Source organism: Thamnophis sirtalis, unplaced genomic scaffold, assembly GCF_051295495.1.
Source record: "Thamnophis sirtalis isolate CommonGarterSnake01/CBP01778 unplaced genomic scaffold, rThaSir2_p1.2 scaffold_7, whole genome shotgun sequence".
Lineage (NCBI taxonomy): Eukaryota > Metazoa > Chordata > Lepidosauria > Squamata > Natricidae > Thamnophis > Thamnophis sirtalis.
The window spans coordinates 26,693,108-26,700,110 of NW_028261387.1; positions in this window are offsets into that span (position 1 = coordinate 26,693,108).

Consider the following 7,003-nt stretch of genomic DNA (forward strand, 5'->3'; position numbering starts at 1 on the left):
TACGCGTATACTGGAGCCAGCCTGGAGCAATGGATACCGTTCCGGTATGGTGCTCCGGAGGGCCCACCTGCCCGCCCGAGCTCCTTACCAATGTTTAAAGGCTTCTGCGCAGGCGCATGGCACGTACAGCACCTACGGACGCTCTGCGGAGCAGCTAGAGCATCGCGGAGGTGCTAAGACGCATGCGCATTGCGCATGTCCATGAGGACAATGCCGGCCCCGTTCCAACCGAACCGGTTGGAACGGGATTTGAAACCCACCACTGATATAGCACAATGGTAACTATTAGAATTGGTTGGGATGAGGATAAAGTAGCAAAGTTTACATACAGAATCTGAGGTAGAGCAAGGTCACCTTCAGTCCAAAACAGAGTTGGAAGAATGCCTTTGAGATCAGCACAGCAATACAAAAATAGGCTTAGAAGTTGCATTTATAAATGCAAGAGCAAAAGGGCAATGTGAACCAGGCATTCTACAAGATCATGACTTAAGATGTATTATGAAATAACTTCAATAATTAGGTTAATGCAGTTCTTAAAGCAGAACACTTCCTTTACTCAGTCTTGTGCAGAAGTTTGCGGGGGGGGGGGGAGTATGGCTGCTTTATGAGAACAGGTGCTGTACTCACAAAGTACCTCAGAATTGTTTTCAAAGAGCGTCTTATTCATCCCAAAAGCAGCTAACCTTGGAAGATACTGGGTCTCCACACAAAGTCAAATCAGGACTATTTTAACGGTTTGATTGTTAATAAGACATAATGAATGAGTTCACACATTAGGCCCAATAATTGCACCACATGATAGTTTAGGGCAGTGGTTACCAACTGGTAGTCCGTTGACCACTGATGGTCCATGAGAAATTTTTGATGGTCCGCAGAAAAATTGTTTGCATTTTTTATATTGCACTAAATTGGGTCCTCAAACTATGGTCCCTGGTCCGGCGTGCAATGAATGCTTGTGTTGCTGCAAAGAGTCTCCCCCTTCAATGTCTTTTTATGTAGGTCAGAGGGGGGCAGAAATTCTGACATGGGGTCTGCTTCAGCCTCCTGGTGTGGGGCTTTGGGTGAAGGCTGGAAGGAAGTGCTGCTGGTGGTGAAGAGCTGGAGAGCTTTGCTCTAGTGGGACTGGAACTGGCTGACCAACTGAGCCCACTGAGTCTCCAGGCACTGGTACCTGGCCTTGCACTCACACAGGTCTTCCCTCTGCTTGGAAAGCCTATACTCGTAGTCCTCAGTGAGGTGCTTCTGCTGAGCCTCCTTCTTGGTAAGATCCAATTTGAAATGAGCCAGCTATTTTGCCAATTCTTTCTCCTGATGGCTGCTATTCCAACAACTGCTTCCTGTTGGGACCCTAAGGCAGGCAGGGGAGGAGTGGCTGGCAGGCGATGAGCAAGTAGAGGCCAATGAGGCACCCCTTGACATGAATGACATCAAATTAGCCACACCCACCCAGTCACATGACCACCTAGCCATGCTCACCCGGCCATTAGGCAGATCATATCTGTGGTCCGCGGGATTTAAAATTATGAATTTAGTGATCCCTGAAGTCCGAAAGGTTATGATCCCTGGTTTAGGGTTCTATGTGGATTGGCAAAGCGTAAGCAGAATTTATGAAACTGAAGTGGCTAAAGGGAAAGTGATTTAGGTCTCTTCACAGCACAGGGACACTGGGATGGACCAATTACACCTGCAGAAATGAGCCTTAACTTTTAAATTATGTTAATCTGAGAGCTTTTTTTTCTAGAGTTACCAGATGCACCTTTTTGTTATTTTAAGGGCAGAAGAAACACTCATCCAATTAAAAGTGAGGTGGTAGCTTTTGGCCTTATTTCTTCAATAAAGATAATTTTGAAAGAATGTTGACCGTCAGACACAATAAGTGCTGTTAGAGTAATGAGTCTACTGTTAGGCACACTTCCCGCCTCACCAACAAAATAAATATAATATACATGGGATTTTTTAAAAAAAGGTGTGAACTTTATGCTTGATATTTCCTTACCCAGGTAAGTTTCAAACAGGTTGTGTTTTCTCTATGTACTATCAAACTGAAATGATTCATTCCAACTGCTACAGCTCTCCTATAGATTAGACAGTGAAAGAGACATCCAAGCAGAAATGCAGTACAGATGGATTGTTTCCTTTGCTGTTGCTGCACCTCTTGTCAGACTGATTGGACTGATTGGAGCTTTAGAAGCAAATGAGGGGAGTCATTTTCCATGAATGAGTGTGAAGCGGAGCTAGTGCAAGCTAGTCTAACTTCGTGGTTTTGTGTGTCTAAGTCTCATATTAACATTTTTGAGACAAAAATGCAACCTTTTATGGATATGTGAATTTAAGGCAGTGATAGATTGAAGGTAAATCCAGAACCTTCTAAGTGATCTCTTAGTGGGGGCATCAGAGATTTCTCCCTTTCAGTTCTCAATGGCAATAACAATAATAAAATTGGGCTGTTAAAATGAAGGTGAGTGAATGGCGCTTTGTATGCTGAACTTGTACAGGTGTGTCTTGCCACCTATTTTTCATCTAACTTTTATTTTACATCTTACACCTTAAATGTCAAATTCTGCAAGCTTGAAGGTCTTTATTAATATCCATAATATCAGGATCTTAATCTTCACCTTTGGAACTTTAAGTAATCCCCCCCCCCCATTAGCACTACTCGATGCTATTAGAGATTAGTTGGAACTATCATTTAGTGCTAGGGTGTCCAACTTAGACAACTTTAAGACTTCTGGACTTCAAATCCCAGAATTCCCCAGCCAGCATGGCTCGTGGGAAGTGTGCCTAGTGAGCATGGCTGGCTGGCTGGGGAATTCTACGAATTGAAGTCCAAAGTCTGAAAGTTGCCAAAGTTGCGTAAAAACCACAGCTTTTTCTTTCTAATGGATTATTAAAACTTCTACATTACTATTTGCCAGTCTGAGAAAACTGACACTTTCTCAGTTCTTAATCCAAGTATCATTTTAAGTTGTAAAGACAAATGGTGCAGCACAGAGGGTGGAAAAAGAAACACCTTAAACTGAAATGGTTACTACAAATAGGGCTATACATTCAAATGAACTATCGGACATGTATTAGCTCATCTCTCTGAACAGACATGATCTCACCTGGTCCCATTATCTAGGGATCAAAATGGTACCCATGTAGTTATATTGGTCTGTAGCATATAATATTATCCTGTTTTGTGTGTGCGCGGGGGGATGGATGGAAGGTGAAATCCATTTAATAATGAAAGACAATCTTGGTCACATTAGCTTCCTTTTTTTCTTCAGAGTTTTTGATATGCAAATTGATTAGGTATTGATCAAGTCAGTGTTAGTTCTTAGTGATGGCTTAGATCAGGGGTGTCAAACTTGGATTGTCACCACAGCATCGTGTGATGTATTGTAACTCCCCCCCCCTTCACTAAACCGGGCATGGGCATGGCCAGCTTGCATCCAACCCATTGGCCATGAGTTTGCCTTAAATAGACTTTTCTCCATGGTGACCTGACCCTAATCTAATATTTTGGGTCTTTAAATAGTGTAACCATTGTTTCTATAACTAAGTTGCTGGTCATTGTCTTTTCCTCTTTTCACTTTCCATAGCATTAGAGTTCTCTCTAATCAGGTTGCTCTTCATATGATATTCTAAAGTAGATGTCAGGGTTCCAAGTAACACCCTCAATGAAAGAAGACTCCAAGACTTGAGTTTCCTCAAAGTTCCATTTTATTAGAGATGTCATATTGGCACTTTCAGGAAAACCTGAATCTGAAAACTTCCAGGTGTTCCCCACCCAAAAGAAAGTTCAAATCCCTACCCAGCAACCCACATGTCCATCACATGATCCAATCAGGCACTGTCCCAAACTGGAAATGCCTCCTAGTCACCTCATTGCAGCTGCAGGGCAAAGTGTCCTTGACTTTCTGAGAAAGAATGTTATTTTGACTATATATCACCCACACTCTATATAATCCCCCCTCCCATTTTCCCACAGTAGAAAATGTGGCAGCCTGAAGGCCCAAATGTAAAAGATGGCTTCCAGGTCTGACAGTAGAATAATTTGAGCCTGAGTCAGATTTGTAGTTTGAGTCAGAACTCAGATTTGTTTGATGAACAATGCTTGCTTATTTTCCCTCTAATTTTTCTTCATTGTGAACATGATAAGCGGTCACATTTGGAATTACATGGATAAGTCCAAAACTACAGTTCCTTTCCAGGGGTGGGTTCTGGCAGGCACTACTGCCAGTTCGCTCATGTGTGCATCATGCACGCATGCGCAGAACTGAAAAACAAGATGGCGCCTATGGCACCACCTGAAGAACTGCTTCGGGGGCATGGCAGTCCTGGGTCACTGCCAGTTCCAGCGACTGCCAAACCACTACCGGTTTGACCAAACTGGTGGGAACTCACCACTGTTCCTGTCACTCCTAACGAAATCATGTAACTTCTCACAAAGTCATTTTTAAAATAGGATAATAGGGTTGAGGCTATTTTTAATCATACTCTGGTTTCAACGCTATTTGACTCAAAAAAGATTCTGGGAAACTTTTTTTAAATAATATTTTTTTTTTTAAAGGAACTTTTGCCATCCAAATAAAAACACTGGTGGATGGATAGATGGATGGATGGATGGATGGATGGATGGCTCTTAGAAGGAATGCTATTCCATATGTCAATCAGGACTCCTGAGTCCCATAAAATATTGTTTTATTGAAAATATCCAGTTCAGATCTTACTGAATAGGAAAAAATATATAGGATATGGGTATTCTGGCAGACATCCATACCTGTAAACTATGAGGGGCTTTATAGATGACAATCATCACCTTGGATTGCCCCCAAAAAGTCAGTCAATGCCAACTTCAATTCATGGAATAGAGGACTCACATGAAAGTACCAAAGGGTACCCACAACTACTCATGCTGCCACATTTTGGACCAGCTACAGCTTCCAAGTGGTGTTAAAGAACATTTCAGTAACCCAAATGGGAGGTGACACATAAGTGATAGTGGATTTGCGTGAGGGCCACACACACACACCTGCATGCTTAAACTCAAGCAAATTATGATAATGTTGTTGTTCTTAGAAATGATGTAGTTCACTATGGAAACTCAGGTCAAATTACACATTAACTTTATGGATGTTATTAATCACAGCTGGGCTTTTAAAGTTTTGATCTGACTCACAGCATACCTCTCCCCACCTCCTAACCATTATTCATTTTAGAGGGAAGAAAGTGCTCACTGGTCATATGAAAAAAAATGCTTAGGTTAATAACAACAACAACAACCCCCTCCATCCCCTGTGAGCCAATACCTTGATGTAGTTGTGGGGCTCACATGCTTCAGAAAATGATGAGAACCATGTCAGAGATTCAACCATACTAGACAGTCTCATTAGAGGAACTAAATGAAGAATGTCTCTCCTAAATAGCATTTAGACTTATATACCACTTCACAGTGTTTTACAACCCTCTCGACAAGGTTTGTAGAGTCATAATATTCCACCCAACAATCTGGGTGCTCATTTTACTAACCTCGGAAGGCTGAGTCAATCTTCAACCAGTGATAAACTATATGGTAGGGTCAGCACTGGTGGATTCCTGCTGGTTCGGACTGGTTTGGCTGAACCAGTAGTGGTTTGGCGGCCTGGGTCGCTGGAACCGGCAGCGACCCACGCCTACCACGCCCCCAAACCAGTTCTCTGGTAGCTGTCATCACTGCCACCATCTTGTTTTTTAGTTCTGTGCTTATGCAGAACAATTTCTATTGCACTGGGCATGCACGTGCAGCGCGCACATAAGCAAACCAGAAGTAGTGCTGGCTGGAGCCCACCCCTGAGGATCAGGGATGGGCTGCAACTGGTTTAACAACCAGTTGGGGGACCATGCACTTTGTGCATGCACGCGCCTAAGATGCTTGCACGCAACATTCAAAATACAGCAATTTGAAGCTCAGCTGCTCAGAAGCTCTAAGGCAGCTCTGGTAAGTAGAACAGAGGATGCAAGGAAATCAGCTGTGCCACATGAATCAACTGAGCCAGAAAGAAGGAAATATAGGACAGGATAGGTGGGCAGAGCCAGCTGATTGTCAGAACTCCAGTTTGCCAGAACCGGTCCAAACTGGCAGCAGCCCACCACTGGATAGGGTGTAATTTACAGAAACCCATACTGGATTGGTAATTACCAAGGTCAACAAGAGGCGAGCTAAGTGTTGGAGTTCCTGAGCAATTGGTGACAAATGGGCTACAGGACTCAGGGTCATTGGCTGAGCAATCAGGGCCAGTAGCTGAAGAACCTCTGGAAGAAAAGTTGCTTACAATATCTGTCAGAAATATACAAAGATTGAAAACAAAGAAATAATACCCAATAGTAAAAGGTGCCTTGAATGCAATCCAAAATCAGCTGGAGATCACCAACAGCATTAACAAAATTACTGTCAAGCCATCACAAAATTCACCTTTCCTTGGAATAGTTTATATCCTACACAGATACCTTGAACACCATCAAACAGAAACATCTGCTTATCTGATGTCCTTGGGAAGGACACAATAGGTAGATAAAAATCTATGTAATAGATTTTACAACAATAGATGTAACAAACATCTGGCTGACTGTATGCTGAACTACAATTATAATATGTTGGGGAAAATGTGGTAGTCTAGTTAATGAAAGGCAAACTTAGTCACAGTTTAGCTTCCTTTTCTTTCTTCAGCTTTTTAAATAAACAGATTGATGGAATTTTCGTGCCACTCTGTTAACTTTGTTAACAACATAGGAAACAGTGATTGGCTTTTCCTAATTGCTTTTCCTAATTCAATGTTACTAATTCATCTGGGATGGAAATTAATGTTTATGCTGCTATTTTATGATAAATTAACTGAAGGTCTTACTGAACTCTAGAAACTGTAGCCAGAACGAGGATTGTTGGTCTTCCAGGCAGGTTTGGCAATATGTAGTATATATATCCAGGCAGCTTTGGCAACAAGACCAATACTTATATAAAACAGTACGGTTACCCAGTACA